The sequence below is a fragment of the Protopterus annectens genome, chromosome 3.part1 (assembly GCF_019279795.1).
Source record: "Protopterus annectens isolate FY-2018-M chromosome 3.part1, PAN1.0, whole genome shotgun sequence".
Taxonomy (NCBI): domain Eukaryota; kingdom Metazoa; phylum Chordata; order Ceratodontiformes; family Protopteridae; genus Protopterus; species Protopterus annectens.
This window is the reverse complement of record NC_056732.1, coordinates 578,767,074-578,792,320: the sequence shown is the minus strand read 5'-3', so window position 1 is coordinate 578,792,320 and position 25,247 is coordinate 578,767,074. Positions and strand designations below refer to the sequence as shown.

General features: G+C 35.2%; 1 long non-coding RNA gene across 1 annotated transcript in view; it reads left to right on the top strand.

The window, feature by feature from the left end:
• LOC122798212 overlaps positions 1-25,247 on the top strand; it is an 848,568-nt gene that overhangs the window by 496,575 nt on the left and 326,746 nt on the right. The window contains exon 2 of the long non-coding RNA XR_006364231.1: positions 717-839. This is a non-coding gene — a long non-coding RNA (uncharacterized LOC122798212). The remainder of the gene's footprint in view (positions 1-716; positions 840-25,247) is intronic.

The window sequence follows — 25,247 nt, the reverse complement described above, 5'->3', positions numbered from 1 at the left end:
AGACTTGAATAATACAAATGTGTTACAGTAAAGATGAATTAACATTTCAGGGTGGTTCCAAAGGGTGGTATTAAATATTGAATGACATGTATTAAGACAAATGCATATGTATATATTATTCATAAATGCACTGTAAATGCATTTATCTTTTGCTTGGCAGCCCCCTGTTGCCAAGTGAACTACTTTGTAAAATGGAGGTGGCTGAGTAAATAAATAATAAAAACGTTTTGCCACATAACCTAATATAATTAAATATTAAGGCTTTCAGATGATTGATTATGTGGTTACCTTATTCAGCATTCAGTGTTGCTGCCCTTTGTATTAAAAATACAACATCCCCTTCATAGTCTGTTGAAACCCTGTTGTATCTAGTGCAAGTATTTCCAGTTATACTGACACCTCCTGGTAAATTTCCAGTATTCCCGTGCCTTGAGTCCTAGTCTGGCTTTGGTACAGCAGCTGTACCCTGAGATTAGAGTAAGGTGACTTCAGTGGGTCATAGAATTCTGATAGCCCAAAATTATTGTTAAATTCCATGCCTTTCTTTCCCACCTGCTTTGGTGTGTGTGTTCTCTTTTGCATAGCATTATTGATATATGCTGAATATATTGCTCTGAAGTAGCAAGGAGATTATCTCTTGTAATTTCTTGAAGTAGTTCTTGTTTAATTTTGCAGTCCGCATTGACTTCAGCCATTTCTTTTTCTTGGCTCTGCAGATCAGTTTTTAAAAGAAGTCAAAATGCATCATTCAGCATATAAAACCAGCCACCCTTTACAAACAGAAGAACAAGAGACAGGCTTCGATCCTCTACAGAGATACAGCAACAAAAATGAAGAAGGTACAGTTCAATTTCACGCAATGACTTCACATTTTCATTATTTTTTATGCGAGTTGTTGACTTACAATAAAGCATGCAGCTGCTAATGGAAAGCAGAGGTTAGCTGACCTTGTACCCAACAGTCATAAGTCTTGTCATAGCAAGTAGAACTTTTTCAGCCCCATTGCAGTCAGACTGCATTAAAACACTGTTGTCACACTTGTAAATGCAACACAAGATTTTTTGTTGAAACTGAGTTTCCTGCTCTACTTTTAGCTAGTGATTATTAAGAACTGAAATGTGCAGCTTAAAAAAAAGTGCTCTGAAGCAGCCCATTATTTAGCCATACAGTTAGGATCTGGGACATTTGTTTCAGGATGGAGGCATTTAAATTTTGAATATCTCATTTGATAAACATTCACATTCTCCATATTCAGTTGTTCATTGATGTGGAAGATATAATCATCAGTTCTGATGTATGTGCAGTTTTATTTTGGCCAATGTGGTGTACCACATTATTACAGTGATAATGTTTGAAAGAAGTTTTGCGAAGCCATCTGCAAGTTGTGTAGAATACATTCATAATTCTCTGTGTGGTAACCACTAGAAGAAAAACAGTTGTCTGATTTATGACATCAGCGTGGCCCCTATAGCAACAAATTCTCAACTGTGCGCATTAACAGAGGCAAACAGTCAAGCTTATGAAGACTATAAAGTGATTGGTGTATTTGTGTTACTTAGCTGACAGACGGCAGATACATTTTTAAAACAAAATTCGCTTTGGTCAAGCTTACATTTTCTAAGTCATATAACTATATGTTTAGAGGCTGCTGCTTTAAAGATCCAGTTTTACTAATGAAAAAGAAGGTGTGATCTTTAAATATAAAATTATGGGAGACTGGGATATCATTGTCAGAATATAACTCATCTTTCCCCCAAAGAAGCTTTTATATTTTTATATATTTAATGCATTCATATTGAGGAACAGGATGTAAAATGTGCTTCCCAATGTGTTATCAATGACTGTTTCATTGAATTCTAACTATCCAAGCATGACTGATCAAGTTCACTTTTGACCTTGGGTCATATCTTAGATAGTAAACATTGTGCAATCGTTGATTGTGCAAGACTACTATATACGCACTAAGGGAACTTTTTACCTTATCTGAATGTTGTGGAGTCACTAAGATGGTGTATGTATGTAGAGCCCTATCAGATTATCCAAGTTTCAAAACTTCTAAATTCGTATGACTGAGACCATATGATCAAAGTTTTAAACTCTGAAAATAAAATAAAAAACAAAAACATTTTTTTTCCGTTTTTGCAGGGGGAAGCCCTCCAGCACCCTCCCCACCCCCTGCTAATTAAATATACCAACTCTGAGATCTTGCTACAGTGAGGAAAATGGTAAATTTCCCTTTCCTCCCTGTACGTCTATCTCTTCTCAAAACGTTCAAAGTTTCAAAACTTTGATCATATGCTCTCGGCCGTATGAATTTTGAAGTTTTGAAACTTCAGTAATCTGATAGGGATCAACACATATGTATATGCGTGCACACACACACACACACACACACACACACACACACACACACACACACACACACACACACACACACACACACACTCTATGAGGTAAGAATTTCAAGGTGAGCTTACTCCCGAGCAAAAAATGCTAATTTCCAGTGTTTAGTTTTAGGTGCACTGTATTCATGATCATTTGTAATAGGGCAGTTTTTTTCAGATGATCATGTCATGCATAATGCAACAATAACATTGAATTAATTTGTTCTTTTATTTTGTTTGACTCTGCATGTATACCAGAGGATCCATTCTGCACATTTGAGGGCATAATCCAGGAAATATACAGTAATAGTATAACAACATATCAAGGTAAAGAGATAGAGAGCAGAAAACAGACATATAACCCTGAAGTTAAAAGTGCATAGCAGTACACTAACCTTCTGGTGCAGAGAGGGGAGATTCCATTTTTAACACTGTTAACCTGTAGTCATTTAGTAGTCTATTTGCCAGACGACCTGCTGAGATTGATGGCTGAGTTGCTGACTACTGAGTAATAAGAAAAATAGACAAATGCTTTATCATAAGAGCATCTCCTGACTGAAATCAGATGTTTGCTGCAGGCAAAGAGGGAAAGCCAGTACATATGACAAGACAGCTTCATTCACCAAACAAATAAATAATTATAACAATAATGATTATAATCACATTACTCTGTAGTGAACCTGTGAACAACCTTCTAACAGCAAAGTTATATAAGAAATAAATTCAGACAGTACAGTTGTAGAAACAAAATTATCAGCAAATCATAAATCCTTTCAGTTATTTTTTGTATTTAAACTATTAGGCCTCTATTTTGTTAAATGCTGATCCTTCAAACTTAAACCAGCCCTGACATGTATAAAAATTATTTTGAGAATGGTAGATTTTAAGCTACTAAAATCGTGATTTGTGAAAAGTATGGACATGAATAACAAACTGGTTTTCTTGTTTGCAATTCACAGTGTCTCTGACATGCAACCTAACCTGACATGTAGTAGTTTCACTGTATAAAATAAATGGCATTGTTGTGCGCAAGGCATAGATGGCATAATCTGTATTCCAACAATATCAAATTTGTGACTGCTAATATTACCAACATTTTCACAAACAAAATGGCATACTACATTTGTCACAGTTGTAGTACCACTGTAGTTACATTCTGTTATAGAAAGTTGTGAGTAATTGACATTGGTATGCAGAAATTCTTGATACACCACAATGTCTGCAATATTTCTGTCTGTTATATTAGATCACAGAGTATGTATTTACCCTATTACTAAAAAATGAATCTGTTCTGTTTTAAAAATTGCCCTCAACGTACTGAACACATTTCTGAGTACATTACCTACACAGCTCTAGGAGATGTCTTTGCAACCATCCCACTTAAATTTACTCCCCTTCCTCCTTCCTGCTCTTTCCTCCTTTCTCCCTTTTTTCTTTTGCCATAGCCTTTCCTCTCTGCCTCCTACCCTCCTTCACATTCTTTAACTATTCTAACTTCCTGACCTTTTAAAAAATCTCTCTGTTACTCCACTTCTCACCCCTCTAATTTTCTGCTTTAGTACTCTTTTTATTCTTCTTACCTACTCTCTACCGTTCCCTTTTTTTGTTCCAAGGCTTCCTTGCACGTTGCTTCTGACCAAATAGTCTTCTTTACCCTCCTCTAACTTGTCTTCCTACTTACTAATACTTCTATTCTTGTAAAATTTCATACTACCTAATAACTTTTGTAATATATACACTTTTTTTCAATCTGTATACAAAATTATTCTGTACTCTGCTTGTATAAATTTTTGGTACTTACGTATTATCGCAACCAGATTTTTGCTGTTGCGAATTTCGCTTCGTTGAATACAGACCGCATCAAAACTGCAAAGTGTTATGCAAACTCATTATTGCTGGCAAAAAATCTCTGGACTACCTTCAAGCACATAAAAAGATGAAACAATCATCTTCCTTTTTTGCGTGCATTACAGAAGCACAATTGAATTGTCAGGGATGCTGTCTTAACTTATGAATGGAATATTGAGGAACGAAGCCTTCACAGAAGGAAAACACAGACACAGGAATGATGTTTTGGGTCAAGTAATACTTTGTTAAAAGTCTGTAAACAGAATGGAAAACAACCATTGCAATGCAAAAGTTGTGGAATACTACTGCTGGTAAAATTTCAGGGTGGATTATGTTGATACCCATTTACGGGTTCCTGATTAAACCGTACTAAGAACAGTACGGAAAACATGTTACTGGCTGATGATGCCCTTCTTCCTGTCGTTACTACCATGTTTGGACCAGAGACTGTGTGTAAAAATTGTTAAAACTAAAAAATAGTTATGCGTAACTCCTGCGTCCTTGCCTTTCTATGTGGGAGGAAACTGGTGAGCAATTGCAGTGAGTAAGACAGCAGCCCTGACAGCTGAAGCATGTATGCATTTTACTGCGAGCTACATGACATGTTGGCGGTAAGGTGCATACCTAAACAGTGATATTAACTTACTCATTTTTTGGGTGATAACCCTGCCTAAACAACTGTCAGTGTGAAAGAAAACCCATAGTCTGATATTGTCACGCCATGAACAGTTACATTTCCACATCGGGAAACAACCATTATTATCGTAAAAATCTGGTTGTGATAATACAGAAGTACGACATTTTTTGTAAGATTTTTTTTTTCCTTTTTCCTTCTTATATATAATTTGTTTTGTAAACTTTTGTACTTATCACTTCTGTACCACATGGGTTTTACTTGCGATACTTGTTTGTTTAATCTAATTTTTTTTTTAATTTTGTACAATTCTTCATTTTGGAGATTTTCTCCTCGGGTCTCCACTGAAAAAGGGCTTTGGCTCAGACAGACTAACCCGGTTAACAAATGTCAAATAAATAAATACATACATACATTATATTCATTGACCAAATATATTACCCCATTAACAGCATGTACATCATGATTTGTATAATTAAAATTAAATGATAGAGGTAACTTTCTTTGAATGCAATCACTTCTACAAGCAATGCTGACCAGTGTGATAGAGCAGCTAAGAAGGCAGGTGGAAAGTCAGTGGTGTGTGTGTGTGTGTGTGTGTGTGTGTGTGTGTGTGTGTGTGTGTGTGTGTGTGTGTGTGTGTCTGTCTGTCTGTCTGTGTGTAAGAAGTGGCATTATCCACAGAAAGCACAAAATTGTTACCACTTTATATAGACACATGGTAAGAAAGGATTTAGGCAGAGCAGGAGACAACAGAAGTGTTGCATGATTTTCAGCAAATGTCATATAAGGCATCCTGTCATTCATTTGTGGCCACACCAGCCAAATACTGTTTGGTCAACAGCTAAAAGCCATCAGCTGAGAACATTATAGACATGAGCACCAAAATCTGCTACAGGTCAGTCACTGAATCATTACATAAATGTCCTAGAATGTAAGCCGTTCTCGGGAGGAACACTTTTAAATCTGAGGCATAAGGCACCCAAGAAAAGGAATGTTAACCGGTTGCAATATTTGTAAAAACAAAAACAAAAAAGTGAAGATTGCTTCTGTGGATCTGATGAAATGTAACATGCAGACTACAGCATTTTTGGTCCAAGACAGTGTGACGCTTATCCTGTGCCCTCATACCTGGATCCTGAGGAAATGCCCTAGATATGCCTCTGCCCAGCATGTCACCTTTGCCTGGGCATACACATGCTTCCTGGGTACATTTAACAGTGGCATCCCATCTTCCTACTGAGCAGCATGTCATGCTAATCACTGACAGTGCTCTTCCTGTCACAAGTAGATATTTAACTCATATTAGTTGACTATGGCACCACTGTGACACATATCACGATACTGGAGTGCAGAGAATGGGAGGCTTGGCTCCATTCAGCTGCACTGACCTCAGCCACTTAGCACTTACTTGCTATTATGCTTCTCCTGTATAAAGACTTCTAGTGCTTAGTATGAACCATTTAGAATATAATGCTGCTGGTAGGGATAAAATAGAAACATCTTAAGTGGCACACTGTTTCAAAATAGAATGTACAGTGGATATAAAAAGTGTATACACCTCTGTTAAAATGCCAGGTTTTTGTGATGTAAAATAATGAGACCACAATAAATTATTTCAAAACTTTGTGACCTATAACCTGTACAGTTCCATTGAAAAACAAACAAATCTGTTAGGGGAAAAATATAAAAAATAAAAAACGTATAATGCACTGGTTGCATAAGTGCACACAGCCTTAAACCATACCTTTCAACTGTCCAGATTTGCACCTCAAATTTTGTCTTTTTTCTCATAAAATTGTGGTTTCCTATCAAATAATTGTCAAATCATTTAGAGTTGAAGTCAGAAAATGATGCCAGGCATTTGAGTTTCAGACTTCATACCCTTCAGAAAATTCATGCCAATGTAAAACCTGTTATTCTATTAACTTTCTAAGTTTATAAAATCTATATTTAAAAAGTGTCCCTATTTTTAGGCCTTTCTTCCCCCATGGCTTTGTCCAGAGTTCTTGCTCTAAGAGGTTGAGAGGTATGCCTTAAACTAATACTTTGTTGTGTGTGTACACCCTTAAACTAAAACTTTGTTGAAGCACCTTTTGATTTAATTACAGTATTCAGTCTTCTTGGGTACACACCTGCCATCAATTAAAGAGACTCTGATTAACCCCAAATAAAGTTCAGCTGTCCTAGTAGGATTTTCCTGACATTTACTCAGTTGCCTGCTACAGCAAAAGCCATGGTACGCAGACAGCTTACAAAGCATCAAAGGGATCTCATTGTTGAAAGGTATCAGTCAGGAGAAGGGTACAAAAAAATTTCCACAACATTGGATATACCATAAAACACAGTGAAGACAGTCATCAAAAAGTGGAGAAATATGGGACAACAGTGACGTTACAAGGAACTGGACGTCCCTCCAAAATTGATGAAAAGACAAGACAAAAACTGGTAAGGGAGGCTGGCAAGAGAACTACAGCAACACTGAAGGAGCTGCAGGAATTTATGGCAAGTACTGGTTGTGTACTACATGTGACAACAATCTCCCGTATTCTCCATGTGTCTGGCCTATGGGGTAGGGTTGCATGATGGATGCCTTTGCTTACACAGAAAAACATCCAGGCCTAGCTAAAATTTGCAAAGCAATACATCAAGTCTCCCAAAAGCATGTGGGAAAATGTGTTATGGTCTGATGAAACCAAGGTTGAACTTTTTGGCCACAATTCCAAAAGGTATATTTGCCGCAAAAACAACACTTTGCATCACCAAAAGAGTACCATCCCCACGGTGAAACATGGTGATGGCAGGATCATGCTTTGGGGTTGCTTTTCTTCAGCTGGAACTGGGACTTTAGTCAAGGTGGAGGGAATTATGAACAGTTCCAAATACCAGTCACTTTTGGCCCAAATTTTTCAGGCATCTGCTAGAAAGCTGAAGATAAAGAGGAATTTCACCTTTCAACATGACAGTGATCCTAAGCATACATCCATATCAACAAAAGAATGGCTTCACAAGAAGAAAATTAAAGTTTTGGAATGGCCCAGCCAGAGCTCAGACCTAAATCCAGTAGAAAATCTGTGTGGTGACTTGAAGAGGGCTGTGCACAAGAGATGCCCTCTCATTCTGACAGATTTGGAGCACTTTTGCAAGGAAGAGTGGGCAAATATTGCCAAGTCAAGGTGTGCCATACTGACAGACTCCTACCCAGGAAGACTGAATGCTGTAATTAAATCAAAAGGTGCTACAGCAAAGTATTAGTTTAAGGGTGTGCACACACAACAAAGTATTAGTTTAAGGGTGTGCACACACAACAAAGTATTAGTTTAAGGGTGTGCACACTTGTGCAACCAGAGTATTGTATGTTTTTTATTTTTTATTTGTTTGTTTTTCAATTTAACTGTACAGGTTATAGGTTACATTAAAGGTGGAAAAAGTTTTGAAATGATTTATTGTGGTCTCATTTTTTTATATCGCAAAAAACCTGACATTTTAACAGGGATGTGTACACGTTTTAAATCCACTGTATATGAAACGGAAACAAAGGTAGCCTGGCGGAGGTGAGGTAATAAACTCCTTCAGAGAGGAGAACAAATGTCTCTATAAATTACCCCTCTGGTACAGCAATGTGGAGCTGGATCTCCCAATAAGGCTGGGTCTCTGGTTATAAAACCTTAACCCAGACTTAGGTCGATCGAGAGAATATGGAAAGCCTTAAAAAGACCTCCAGAGGTGTCTTTATAGACTGTGCCTATGGATAGGCTACAGGGAGTCCCTCGATGTAGCCTTAACAAAGGCTATTGGGTGTGTGACCTTGATAATAGCTAGCGAGAAGCTGTCGTCGTAGCCTTGACAAAGGCTGTTGGGTGTGTGTTCAAACAGTGTCCCTTAGTAGGCATGGAAATGGGCTTCGGAGCCCTTATAGTATGAGCCTTTAAAAAGGCTGTGGGGGATTATTATAGGTAGTCTTGATAAAGGCTGTGAGAATTGCGAATAGTGCCCCTGTGGGGAAGAGCCTTGAGTCCTACGAGGTAGCATTGATAAAGGCTTTTGAGTTTGTCCCTTTGGGGTAGCCTTCATAAAGGCTTTTGAGTGTGTCCTTGCAGTGATGGCCTTGTAGGAGGCTACAGTTCAAGAGACCTAAAGTATAGCTAAAAGAAAGGCTTTCAAGCTAGGGTCTTTTGGATGGCCTTTAAAAAGGCTCCGGAGTACCAAAAACCAGACAAATAGGTAACAAACAAATCAGGAAAAACAAAAACAAAAGACAGATGAATTCTCCAATGGTCAATGTCGTTCATTCCAAACCGTCTAAGAGCATTTCCAAATAATGAGAGAGTATGGTATAATGCTCGTAGTTTTATACAGTCACCTGGGTGCGTGTCAGTGGGGCCCAACCCGAAGTGGGTGTGACGTTTATTGGGATTGGGTCGCCCAACGTGACTGCAATCTCATTGGGTAAAAAATTGAGACATTGTATCCAAGGGTTTTAGTCTGAGTGAATAGTGCATAAGGATCTTATACGGCATTTAATATGCGCTAAAGCCGTGTGTTAATATTTGTAAAAACACTCGAATATGACATTGCAATGTTGGGCTACACTTTTTCCCTAAAGGACAGCTAATAATTATTCAATAATCCTTAGACCATCTAGAGACAACAAAAAAAAAAAAAAAGAAAAACCCTTCGGTAAACATACCAAAAGACAAGTATGAGAAGGCGACAATCATGCCACTCTCACAAATGGAAAGATACGACCGAGGTAGAGGGTGCGGGGTTTGTAGAAAAGTAATAAAGGAGGAGGCACGTGGGTGAGGTGGTGTGTGATGCGCTAGACATTGTTCTAAAAAAAGAAAGTGTAACGAAATTTGGAAACTAGGCGAGAGAACAAAAAAATGTGAAAACATAAAAGAGAGGTGTATTCATGCACCTAAAAAGTAAGGTGGGACATGAAATTTGGGCCACGTGGGGGAGCTGCTAATGAGGTGGAGCGGGCTATGCTAAGTGTACCAGGAAACCACTGTATATGAGACAAGAGGAACAGTTTGAAGATATAACTTCAGATCTCCAAGGCATGGAACAAACTTCCAAACCACATCAGGTTTATAACTAACTTGCAACAATTCAAATCCACCCTAAAATATCACCTGGCAACTAATAAACTACGTAGCTGTACCAGACCTACAGTTGAAGTATGCAGTCCCAACTCTGTCAACTATGGATAATGTGTAAGTGTATTAATGCACTATTTTTTATTCTACTCACAGTATCCTGAAAACATGTATTTCCTTAATCCGATATGCTGTAGGAATAATGTTTATTGACTGTTAGCTTTGAAATACTTTTTAAATAATGTTTGTTGACTGTTTTTCTTTTGAATCTTTAAAAATGTTTTTCTATCCTTGTTTTTGAGTTTTTCTCCCCACGGCTCAGCTGAAATGGATATTTTAGTTCCCAGGTGGGCTTTCCTGGTAAACAGAAGCAAACCAGTAATGAGAAGGCCCAAGTGAGCTAAGAGAAAATATTTTTTATAGAAAGAGTGGTGGATAAATGGAACAGCCGTCCTTAAATGTGGACGAAATAAAAATAATTGACAGTCACATGGAAAGAACAGAACATAGTTCTTATACTTACTGTTTATTTACATATATGCATACATTTATTTAGTGGGGCAGAACACTGATCAAGCATGTCTGAGTTGCAAGCTCATCCCAATTTGTAATGAACACATCAGTGTATAAAGATTACAGATGAGCAAAATGGCATTATTGATAGTTATATCTATATACCATGTGACTTCATAAGAGGACTTTAGTAAAGGTTCTTGTTGAATACTCGTGTCTAAAGCCACTTCTGTCATTTAGCTGACTATACATATACATTACATTGTACATAAAGTACATGACAGTAGAATAAACTTATTTGGCACCACCTGTTGTATTTTTGTTGTACCAATTTCAAAACTTCTGAAGTGGTTTATTTAGCCAGTGAATCATTCCAGAAGATACTTTATAGTATCACCTCAACATATAGAAACAGTTAAGTCTTGTTTTTTTGTGTTTTAATTTTTTTTTATCCCTAGTACTTGCTGACTTTCTGGTTTGCACTGTAATTGTCCATTCATTTCCTTTCACAAAGGCAAGTGTTGATCACTGATCAGCTGTCACTGAGGTAATGATGAGGGTATTTTTGATTTAGTCATACCCCACCCCCTTGCGGCAGAAGTATGCACTTGCTGATGTCAGGGCCTGTTGTGCCTCTCCCCTTGAGTGTGCACATTTCTGCTCATGCTCTGTGAAGACTTCTGCTGGACACAACTTGATAGAGTCAAACACATGTACCAGGCCCATACGCAGCATGCCTTTCACCTCTTCTTACCTTAGTTACTGAGATTGCAGCAGGCTATACCACTTAACTTCATAGACATCTGTAACCCCCCCCCCTGTCAGCTTCTTCAGAGCTTGGGTTAGTACGTGATACCTAGTCATCTTGGTCCCAGTCAGGTCTTTATCACGTTGCACCATAGAGTTGACTTTTTTTTTCATTTTTGATGTAAAGATTAATAATGCCAGTCATATTGTCACATTTTTGTATTATTAACATTAAAACAGCTAATGGTGCAGTCTTTTTGTATATCAAAAGACAGTATGTTTCACAAATATCACTCTCACAAACGGTAGTTTATTTTTGATTTTTCAATGTCATTGCTGCTGAACCACTTTACTTTTGTGGTTGTAATGCCTTGACTATAGCCATCAGTATGTATGACTTTGAATGGAAGTGTGTCTGAAAACTGGAATTGCTGCATTCACAATTTTTAAGACATTATCTTGTTATGTATAGAATTGCAGGAAGAATATATTGTGTACAATTCTTTCATGTGGCAGGTGCGGAAGTAATTAAGCTATTTAGGACTTGTAGCCTTAAAGATGAGGAGAGAGACCAGCTGTCTGTCCTCAGATAAAAAAAAATCAAGTTTATTGAGAGTGAAAGAAGAATGCTCCAAATGTAAGATGTTTGTTCTTATTCATATTTATGTGAGGAACCCAGATAATCAAGCCAGAGGCAGATTAGTGAGAGACATTGACCTGATACAGTACTAGATGTGTATACAGTAAGTAAACTTTTAAACATTCCGCTTAGAGGCATGATTGATAAATAAAGGTTTGCAAAATCAAAACTGTGGGTAAAAGTGAGGGGAAGAAGAAGCTCAAATGACCAAAAGAAAGAAAACTGCATAAAGTTACTGGTAATCATATTTTATCAAAAATGTTACTTATTAATTAATGAACAGTTAAACACCAGACCTGCTGCAACCAATGTGGATGCAGGTATGAGAAAGCAAGTTGAAGAGTCATTAATCAAATTTATAGGGTATATAGAGATCATAATCCATTTGCAAAGATATGTAACTGTTTAAATAGTGTTACAGCAAGATTTGAAAGTGTTACAGGTAAAGAAGAAAAATAAAGCTGAAATGTTTGCTCACAGATTTGAGCTACATACCGTGAAAACAATACACACTGTAAGCAGTATGAAAGATAATTTTTGGTCTAAAGTGGTTTCGAATGGAGACAAGAATATTGTGCTTAAGACTGACATTGGCGCAGAATGTAATATATTGTCTGAAATTACATTTGTCACTGAATCTGCTTAGTAGTGTATACAAGTTATGCACCTTTTTGACATTTTTGGCCATAAAATAAATTGTTTGAATCAGATTTGGCTTGACTGGAGATACAAGTGTAGGAGACAAGTTGATGTTCCCTGCAATGTTCTTGGGAAAACAATTAAACCAGTATAAATGTATGAAGTGCTTGAGAGGAACTCTGTTTAATTAGAAAGGATTACTGTTACAGAATGATTTATATATCAATGCATGTAGTGTGAGTGAAGTCAGTGGTCAGAACTGTAAATTTGGTTTTAATGGGGGCTAGTAATAAAAGGCACTTACTATGAAATTGTCAATAAAAAAGTGTTGACTAGTGTGTTGGCGAGTATTATGTTGAAAATGAGCAATGACCTGCTCTTAGGATGAGCGCAATACTTTATATACAACTATCCTTTCAGAAATGATGGCAAAATATCACAAACTCATCTGATGTTCCGCATTGGTATGCAATAATGCTGTATAACCAGTAATGCCTAATTTCAGAGAACGTAGATTCACAATTATAGCAAACAGTACCTTATTTCAGGAACTTCCGTTCATCAACATTCTCAAACCTTCATAAGAATGTATGAGTATATAAGATAGTAGCTAAGTCGCTCAGTCGGTATTCACTTCCCCAAGCGTTAGTCGCTCAGTCGGTATTCACTTCCCCAAGCGTTACACAAAAAAACCCTCTTCAGGTGATTCGAACAGCAAATAATGAAACTGGCCAATGCACAACCAATATTTTCAGTGCAAATAATCAGCAGTGTCTCTCGCAGTATAATCCAAGCAATATGAAGCCACAGTTTCTATTCCTTTATTCTATTAATATTAGGAGGGGAGATATCTCCAATAAAACAGAAGAATTGGAAATGAATTGGATTATTCGCCTAAGAGCTGACCAAAAACCGGGACTCAATGATAGAATTCCCATTAAACCTGTATTAAATGCCAGAAAATTAAGTATAATATCTAAATAGAAGTATATTTTCATGGATAGTTTTTTATACATTGAAGATATGATAACTATATATTATAGATGGCATATACTAATATTTAGTATATTTATTCTTTATAATACTAATAATTTCAAGCATAATTATAGGTTATGAATATGAATATTAATATAGAAATATATATCTGAGATTTATTTATTCATAATTTTAACTACATAAATATAATGTAAATATTTTAATAGCCAAAAAATTTTTAATGAAAATAATTAATTTAATTGAATATTATATATTCTCCTATATTAATTTATGACTTGAATAGTATTATATATTTAGATTACTATTAATAAACTATCTACTGAACAGTTTAATTATTAATGTAAATAATATATGTCTGTTTTGATATTGTTAAATTCATCTATTATTTTATATTAAGTGATACATGAATTTAATTAATACACTCGAACATCTTGTACTTATTTTGTCCAAATTCTACAATTTATAGAATACAAGTAGTGCTATATAATTTATTAGTATACAAGAATAATTATATAATGAGTAATATACAATGGGATGCCTTATTAATACTTATATAATGCAATACTCAAATAGTTTATACCTAATATTACATATTAATAATTTTGTGTTTAATATTTCATATTATGCCCCACTATATTCCATTGATACCTTCCAAATAATATGTAATGGATCCTGTTTCCACAGTTATACATATGGAGCACTGTGTAATGTTATCGGTAATTAAAGATGGAGAGACATATATAATTTTATTATGCATACATATGATAATCTGAGAGATCAGCTTACAAATATGAATAGGTAGAAGAAATATTTTAAAGTTCCGACAAATATTATTAAATAACCGTAAATTGTAAATATTGTTTACGGAAGTACAAATTCTTCACTGCACATATTTTACTATGAGCGCTATATATATAAAAAGTACTCATTCCATCGCCACCTTTCAAATAATATGTAATGGATCTCGTCTCCACGTTATAAATATGGAGCATCGTGTAATGCTATTGGTAATTAAAGGTGGAGAGTCTTATATAATTTTATTATGCACATATATGACAATTTGAGAGATCAGCTTATAAATATGAACAGGTAGAAGAAATATTCTAAAGTTCCGACAAATATTATTAAATAACCGTAAATTGTAAATATTGTTTACGGAAGTACAAATCCCTTACTGCACATATTTTACTATGAGCCCTATATATAAAAAGGTTTTAAGATAGAGCGCGTAGTCATATTATGAATAGCAGACTATAGATACATTTTAAACAACAATTTTTGTTTAATATTATTATTCTTATTTTTATTTTAATTTTAAAATATGTATTTTTTAAGTATTCCTGATAAATTGAAGCTGGTGATTGCATTTGGACGCTAGTGTGTCTGATGAAGTGATTTTTTGGACCTGGTGGCTTATTCAAGTGTCATGGCAACAATGGCGGGATGCAATGTTGAATGGTGCTATTGAGATGTATGTTGTTTATGCACTCTGAATGATGCATTTGATGTATTGCCATAGTGTTAGCTATGCGCTTGTGATTTATGAAGGCTGAGATGAAGACTGTTTTGAAATGTAACAATTCGTAACAATGTTGTTTTGAATAGTTACGAAGTACTTTAAATTGGGACAGGAAATGACATCATGTTTTTTGAATTCTGAAGTTATATAAATCCCAATTTAACATTTCTAATTTAACGGCCTGAGGAAGCCAGTAGGTGAAAGCGCTTGCCGAATCGTTTGTTTGCTGAACATTTGTTATAATAAAAAGTTTCTATTTTTAAGATATATGAGTGGTGCATTCGTAAAACGTATGTTAAAGGAATAGAAACTGTGGCTTCATATTGCTTGGATTATACTGCGAGAGACACTGCTGATTATTTGCACTGAAAATATTGGTTGTGCATTGGCCAGTTCCATTATTTGCTGTTCGAATCACCTGAAGAGGGTTTTTTTGTGTAACGCTTGGGAAAGTGAATACCGACTGAGCGACTAACGCTTGGGGAAGTGAATACCGACTGAGCGACTATCTTATATACTCATACATTCTTATGAAGGTTTGAGAATGTTGATGAACGGAAGTTCCTGAAATAAGGTACTGTTTGCTATAATTGTGAATCTACGTTCTCTGAAATTAGGCATTACTGGTTATACAGCATTATTGCATACCAATGCGGAACATCAGATGAGTTTGTGATATTTTGCCATCATTTCTGAAAGGATAGTTGTATATAAAGTATTGCGCTCATCCTAAGAGCAGGTCATTGCTCATTTTCAACATAATACTCGCCAACACACTAGTCAACACTTTTTTATTGACAATTTCATTGGATTAATCAGACTGTGTGTTTTTGGAGCAGTAGTGATTGTTTTTACATTTATCTTCATAATTATTACTCTCGATTACTGCTCTAATATGGCTGAAACACCTATTGAAAGTATTGAACTACCCTATAAACCTGAAATTAACAACCGAGGGGCAATTAGATTTGAGAAAGCTGTTGCAAATGAAACCAATCCACTGATGGCCTATGAGATAGAGATAGGAACATCAGATGACAATATAAAAACTGACTGCTCAGGCCTATCTAATTTGCTGGGAGAAATGGAGACTGATTTTATGCGCATGAAAAGACTCCAATTGCAGAGACAACATTTCGAAGTCTGTATTAAACGTAAAATAATACCTAGAGGACTACGAATCTTGAAAATGCCCACTACAGGAACTTTATATCCAGAATTGTTATATAAGTGGCAACAGATCAATATAGACACGAGCATTCAATATATGGAACTTCTTAACGACTTTTTTTCTCCACAGGAAATAGAAATGCAAGAAAGTATTAGAAAACAACAGAAACATTTGTATGATTTATATCCAGGGACTATAGTTGATAAAATGTTAGAAAAATTATTAGATGATGTGTTTCTGTATGAGAAAAAATTAGTAGAACAGAAGCAAGGTAAAATTAAACGGGATTTACAGGACTTCGCTAATGGACATGTCTTCACTTGGCCTAGGAAATTTAATAACCTAAACAGTGACAATAATAAGAGGAATGTGAGCCATAATAGAAATAGTAATAATAGGAACACAATAATTAATAATAGTGATGTAGATATTAATACAATTGGTAACACTAGGAATATAAGTAATAGACAACCCATTATAAATAGAATAGTAACCACAGTAGCACAAGTCCATCATGATAATATAGAGAAAGAATTAACTTTAGAGGTAGATACAATTAATAATACAGAGACTCAAACACAAGATATTACGAAGAATGTCAGTGAGACCCGAATAATTGATGGATGTAGGCAGAAAGAAGTGAAAAAAACAAGAAATGGTATTAATAGAAATACAGATAACAGTAATGAGATAGTCCCTTTCCCCATAGCACAACAATGGGTACAAGGAAGGGACCGCTCTATGAGCAGAGGGAGGCAGAAAAGAAGAATACAGGAACAGGAACATGTGGGACCTACGATAAAGAAAATGTGGCAAGGAACATAGATTCCATTATATGGAATATATCAAGTAGACAACTGACAGTGGAAGAAACACAAATACTAGAAAAAGGCTTTAGTTTTATTCCATCAAGTAAAAGTGATATAACACAAATGGTTACAGATTTAAAACTATTTACTAGAAATATACAACTAAAAATAGATTATGGAACAGATAAATCAATAAGGCAGAATTTTAGAAAACCTAGTGTATTTGTGCCTAACTTACATCCACTTATAGATGCATTTACAAAATTAGTGGAAGAAGAATTGCATACACATCAAAACAAAAATATTAATAGAAAGTGGTATGGGAATTTGACACCTAAACAACGTTTAGCACTAAAGAAATTAGAAACTGATTCAAATATTATGTTGAGACCTGCCGACAAAGGAGGACCCATTGTTATTATGGATATGGAAGCATATATAATTAGTATGCAACATATGCTGGGTGACAATAAATATTACAGTAGAATTACTATGAATATAGTGGATACAATAATAGAACGAGTTTCAGATAATATATATATATTATACTGTGAAAATAAAACAAATGAGGAAATATATAGATTTTGTATAATGGATAACCCAACCCTACCATGCATACAAGGAATACCAAAAATTCATAAGGACCCACAGAAGCCTCCTATGAGGCCTATTGTAGCTGGTAGAGGTTGGGTAACTGAACCTATATCACTGTATTTGGAAACTAAATTGAGACCAATAGTAGAGAAATATTCACATATTCTACGAGATACTAAACAATTTTTGATGAGATTATATGAACAGATGTCTGATGTTGAACTGAGTACTGAAGTGTGGCTTGTGACCCTAGATGTACAGTCTCTTTTTACATCAATACCTAATAGCCAAGGTATAGAATGTATATATAGGAGGTTACAATCAGATTTTAGTTATACATCTGCACAAATAGAAGTATTGTGCGAACTAATCCATTTGGTCCTGAATAATAATATATTTGTATTCAAGGATGAAGTTTATATGCAGAAGGATGGCGTAGCTATGGGCACATCTTGTGCCAATAGCTACGCCAACCTTGTAATGGCTGATTGGGAAAAACAATACCTATTTGAAATGCCAATGTTTAAGAGATATGTGAGACTGTATAATAGATTTGTAGATGACCTTTTTTTAGTATGGACATCAAATAGAATGAATCTTGATATTTTCTTAGATGAAATTAATAAACATACAGAATATCTAAAATTTACCATGGAAACATCACAATATAAAATTAGCTTTTTGGATGTATACATTGAGAAATTAAGTAATGGAATGTTAAATACAGGCATATATAGGAAGAGTTGCTATAGGAATACCATATTACATAGAGAAAGTATGCATCCAGGCTTTGTTTTTAAGAATGTGATAAAGGGCCAAGCGATGAGAACATCAAGATTGAATTCCACTATAGATGGCTATAATACTCAGATTCAAAGTCTAAAACAACAATTTATAATGAGATCCTATAATGAACAAGAGATAGGCATAGAATTAGACAACGTTAGCCAAATGAGAGAAGGAAGAGCATTTCCATACTTCTCTAATTATTATACACAAGTTATGGAACAACCAAATAATGTTATCAATGTGAATAATGAACATATGAAAGTTGTTTTACATTATACACAAGATATTAGTTGTATTAGACATACCTATGAAAAATATTGGGGGATCCCAACTGTTAACCCTCAAATATGTGAGATAGTTGGAACAATTCCTAGGTACACCTATAAAAATAAACCTAATTTATATAGGAAATTATGTGGATCCAATAGAATATCAGGGAAACTGACAAACAAAATGGAGAAACAAGCCACGGTACCATGTATGAATTGTAATCATTGTAAATATATTGATATGAATGCAACGTTTGTACATCCTGTTATATTACATGAATATAAATTAACAGCAAAAGCCACTTGTAACACTAAGCATATAGTGTATATAGCCCAATGTGTAGCCTGCCCCGCCTTCTATATAGGCAAAACTGATAGACGGTTGAAAGACCGTATCAGGGAACACCTGTATAACATAAGAATATGCTCTATAACTAATGCCTTGTCTAAACATGTTATGAACACATCTGCAGAACATACATTTAGATTTAAAGTACTACAAAATAATTCTATTAATATTAGGAGGGGAGATATCTCCAATAAAACAGAAGAATTGGAAATGAATTGGATTATTCGCCTAAGAGCTGACCAAAAACTGGGACTCAATGATAGAATTCCCATTAAACCTGTATTAAAGGCCAGAAAATTAAGTATAATATCTAAATAGAAGTATATTTTCATGGATAGTTTTTTATACATTGAAGATATGATAACTATATATTATAGATGGCATATACTAATATTTAGTATATTTATTCTTTATAATACTAATAATTTCAAGCATAATTATAGGTTATGAATATGAATATTAATATAGAAATATATATCTGAGATTTATTTATTCATAATTTTAACTACATAAATATAATGTAAATATTTTAATAGCCAAAAAATTTTTAATGAAAATAATTAATTTAATTGAATATTATATATTCTCCTATATTAATTTATGACTTGAATAGTATTATATATTTAGATTACTATTAATAAACTATCTACTGAACAGTTTAATTATTAATGTAAATAATATATATCTGTTTTGATATAGTTAAATTCATCTATTATTTTATATTAAGTGATACATGAATTTAATTAATACACTCGAACATCTTGTACTTATTTCGTCCAAATTCTACAATTTATAGAATACAAGTAGTGCTATATAATTTATTAGTATAAAAGAATAATTATATAATGAGTAATATACAATGGGATGCCTTATTAATACTTATATAATGCAATACTCAAATAGTTTATACCTAATATTACATATTAATAATTTTGTGTTTAATATTTCATATTATGCCCCACTATATTCCATTGATACCTTCCAAATAATATGTAATGGATCCTGTTTCCACAGTTATACATATGGAGCACTGTGTAATGTTATCGGTAATTAAAGATGGAGAGACATATATAATTTTATTATGCATACATATGATAATCTGAGAGATCAGCTTACAAATATGAATAGGTAGAAGAAATATTTTAAAGTTCCGACAAATATTATTAAATAACCGTAAATTGTTAATATTGTTTACGGAAGTACAAATTCTTCACTGCACATATTTTACTATGAGCGCTATATATATAAAAAGTACTCATTCCATCGCCACCTTTCAAATAATATGTAATGGATCTCGTCTCCACGTTATAAGTATGGAGCATCGTGTAATGCTATTGGTAATTAAAGGTGGAGAGTCTTATATAATTTTATTATGCACATATATGACAATTTGAGAGATCAGCTTATAAATATGAACAGGTAGAAGAAATATTCTAAAGTTCCGACAAATATTATTAAATAACCGTAAATTGTAAATATTGTTTACGGAAGTACAAATCCCTTACTGCACATATGTTACTATGAGCCCTGTATATAAAAAGGTTTTAAGATAGAGCGCGTAGTCATATTATGAATAGCAGACTATAGATACATTTTAAACAACAATTTTTGTTTAATATTATTATTCTTATTTTTATTTTAATTTTAAAATATGTATTTTTTAAGTATTCCTGATAAATTGAAGCTGGTGATTGCATTTGGACGCTAGTGTGTCTGATGAAGTGATTTTTTGGACCTGGTGGCTTATTCAAGTGTCATGGCAACAATGGCGGGATGCAATGTTGAATGGTGCTATTGAGATGTATGTTGTTTATGCACTCTGAATGATGCATTTGATGTATTGCCATAGTGTTAGCTATGCGCTTGTGATTTATGAAGGCTGAGATGAAGACTGTTTTGAAATGTAACAATTCGTAACAATGTTGTTTTGAATAGTTCCGAAGTACTTTAAATTGGGACAGGAAATGACATCATGTTTTTTGAATTCTGAAGTTATATAAATCCCAATTTAACATTTCTAATTTAACGGCCTGAGGAAGCCAGTAGGTGAAAGCGCTTGCCGAATCGTTTGTTTGCTGAACATTTGTTATAATAAAAAGTCTCTATTTTTAAGATATATGAGTGGTGCATTCGTAAAACGTATGTTAAAGGAATAGAAACTGTGGCTTCATATTGCTTGGATTATACTGCGAGAGACACTGCTGATTATTTGCACTGAAAATATTGGTTGTGCATTGGCCAGTTCCATTATTTGCTGTTCGAATCACCTGAAGAGGGTTTTTTTGTGTAACGCTTGGGGAAGTGAATACCGACTGAGCGACTAACGCTTGGGGAAGTGAATACCGACTGAGCGACTTAGCTACTATCTTATATACTCATACATTCTTATGAAGGTTTGAGAATGTTGATGAATGGAAGTTCCTGAAATAAGGTACTGTTTGCTATAATTGTGAATCTACGTTCTCTGAAATTAGGCATTACTGGTTATACTGCATTATTGCATACCAATGCGGAACATCAGATGAGTTTGTGATATTTTGCCATCATTTCTGAAAGGATAGTTGTATATAAAGTATTGCGCTCATCCTAAGAGCAGGTCATTGCTCATTTTCAACATAATACTCGCCAACACACTAGTCAACACTTTTTTATTGACAATTTCGTTGGATTAATCAGACTGTGTGTTTTTGGAGCAGTAGTGATTGTTTTTACACTTACTATGAAATGTATTTTCTCTCTTAGCTATAATATAAAACATCACAGTTGAAATATTCATTGTGAAACTAATTGCAGCATTAATACATTACTATTCAAAATACTTTAAGGCATTAGAGAATAAACATTTTGTAGGGGTTGCACGCCCCATATGGGTGCACTGCAGCCACATTATAATCTCTGTATATTTTTTGAGGGTGCACATACTTGTAGAAAAGGAAAAAAAATAAAAAAATAAAAAGAGTGAGACTTGCACAACCTGACATTTAAATAAAGTACCTGTAACAATGCTAGTTGTGGTGTAGTAAAATGTCAACAATTTGACAAAATCTGTTTAACTTAAACTAATCAAAGTTGTCACAAAGACAGCTTACATATTTGTAAAGCACCATGTAATAATATGAATGTTCATTTTTGCCAACAGGGTTTTGTAAATAATTCATGAAGGTCACCATGTGGACAGCTGCAAACATTTCTTTAGTCAAAAGGGACTCAACAGAGCTATAAGCAGTATCAGCCTACATGTTTTTTCCAAGACAAAATATTTATAAAGTAATCTGCTAAGACTGTTAATATGACTTAGCAATTGTATTAAAAATGTATGAGTGCTTTACTGAGAGTTAAGAAACACAGTTATCATTGTACTGATACTTTTCTTCAAGTTACTAATGATATTCTGAGAGTTATTCTGTTTAGCTTAGAAGTTTAGACTACCTACCAGGAGATCGTCATGTCCAGATTTCACCTGAGGCATAATACTAGTTATAGATGCTCCAGGAAGAGCTTCAATTTAGCTTAAAGGGAGAATTAAGCAAGAATTGAAATGTGGAATCCCCTGACTGACTAAATAGAATGATAACAGTTGTGAGCAAGGAACTTAAAATTATGAGTAGATGCTGATTACAAATAAATGGACCAAAAGGGATCATTTCCTGTTTTGAACAGTTAAAGCGGTTGTTGCAACTATACCTGATAAGTTGTTGTTTGTCACATATGCTGATCAAGGGTTATGTCAAATTAGGCTAGATGAGTTCAACGAAAAGCTTTGCACGTTGAAAGCCCTTCTGGGTAGAGTCTTGTTTCTAAGATTGGATTTCAGAATCTTGCCAACCCCATTTTAAAGAACAGTAGACAAAATTTTTGAAGGGCTAGAAGGCGTGGTCAATACAATGGATGATGATCTAGTTTGGGGAACTAATAATTAGGAAGCTGACAAAACTTTTCAAGTTGCTATAGAGGTTAAGACAAACTAACTTGTGGTTCCTATCATACTGAGCATGATTACTGTTGCAGCAACATATCATCAGTAGGGTAAAACTAACCTGTCTCACAAAGGTCTAATCTAATCTGTATTAGTTGGTGAACAATCCAACGTTTGGTGAATTCTGCTTCATAGTTGCTTAATGAACTTTGCTGTCTCTTCTCTCCTTCACGTTACAGGTAGTTTGAATTATTACTTACTCCCTCTGAGGCCTTCACTGATTTCACTGATTGCCTCTCTGGTTTCTTTGCATTCCACCTGGTTTACACCCCTTGTGCTATCTCCCTCCCCCAATACAAAGTCTATATTAGAATCCTGCTGAGCATGGAGCCATCTTTAAGTTTCTAGTCTCCCACCAGGACACAAGTGCTCTTCAGCAATTACATTCTGCTTGCCGGTAAGCCATTAGACCTCAGAAATTAGTTTAAAGTGTTCAGATTTGTAAAGTAATACTTACTTTTTTCAATTGTCTTGGTTGGCTCTGCCCCGCTGCATTCGCCCTCGCTAACGCTTGGGCTCTCTCCGCTCCCCTGCCCTGCCCCCTATTCCCTCCCACCCCCACTACCTCTGCATTTATAGTAATCACAGCCACACCCACAGCTCACCCTTACATCACCTCCACCAATCACAGCTCACCCTTACATCACCTCCACCAATCACAGCTCCTCATGTCATATCACATTATACCACACCAACTTGCTCCACACAAAATACTCCCAATCACTCTCATTCCCACTAGGCATTTTTTACATCACCCACACTATTTCCCCATTGACATATAGTGCAACCCTATAATTCCTATTCAGAATCCCACCTAGAAACAACTTAAACTTTATAACCATGACTATCACAGAACTAAGTCTAGTCTGTCTTCTCATAATTCTTTACAACACCACAAGTTATCACTCTAGCAATATCCCTAAACTTAGTAGCACAACACTACATTATGCACTCTTGTATACAGACACCACACATTATAATAATATCTGCCCACACTTATTCAAGAACTGCATAACGGACCAATTCAGAACTAAACACATATGCTCTCATTCCCACTCCAAAAAAACACAATACTTTCTCACACTCCTCACCAAACTCCAACATCTGTATAACCATTTTAACTCCAGGCACACCATAAGTGGGGATATCCACCCTAACCCAGGCCCAAATCCATCCTGTCCAACACAAACTGCTCCAACACAACTGTCAGAACACACCACCCCCACTTTCTTCATCCCTGGGCAAATCAACAACAGCAGCAAAAGCAACCATCTTTTACTGCTAAATATTAATATTAGAAGCATCAAAAATAAAATAGCTGAACTCCAGGCCACAATAGCACACTACTCCCCAGACATAGTTGCTTTAACAGAAACCTGGCTAAATAAAAACATAACTAACTCAGAAGTTCTCCCTACCGGCTACAATATCATTAGACAAGACAGACCACTTCGTAAAGGGGGTGGAACTGCCTTACTGTACAAGTCCAACTTAACTGTCTGTCAATTACCAAACTCCTACCCATCTCCCAATAATTGGGACATACTTGTGTCACAACTTCAACTTCACCCTAAAAAGTTCATCACCACAATTGCGATCTATATTCCACCCGGTAATACACCTGCTAGCCTTGAAGACGTCTTATTCTGGTGTTCTTCCACATACTCACAAGAAACCCTTATTCTAGGGGACTTCAACCTAGATTGGTTCACCTGTATATCAGAACCACCAAGTAATCTAATAAATCTCCATAGCTACCAGCAGCTAGTCCAAATTCCAACTAGATATGATAAAAAATCTAGAAGGGAATCCATCCTTGACTGGGTTCTAACTAACCTCACACAGGCAGTCTCCCAGACACCTTAAGTGACCACAACATAATATACTTTATACGTAGTAGAACAAGCATATGCAAAACCACTAACTATATATCCACTAGAAACACAAAAGAATTCTCTCCTGAGGTCCTCAACACTTTACTCTGTAACTGTGACTGGACCCCCCTAAAAACCCTCCCACTTGACCAGGCTGTAGCATATTTCAACAAAACATTTCTACAACACCTAGACACTGTCGCTTCATTGTGCAAAATCAAGGTTAGAACCTCTACAAACCCCTGGCTCAGTAAAGAAACCAAACAAATCCTCAAGTCCAGAGACACTGCCTGGCTTTCCTATCAGAAAAACAAAGAAACACAAAGCCTAACTAAGTACCAAGAACTGTGCAACCGTGCAAAGAAATGCATTAGGCTGGACAAAAAATCCTACT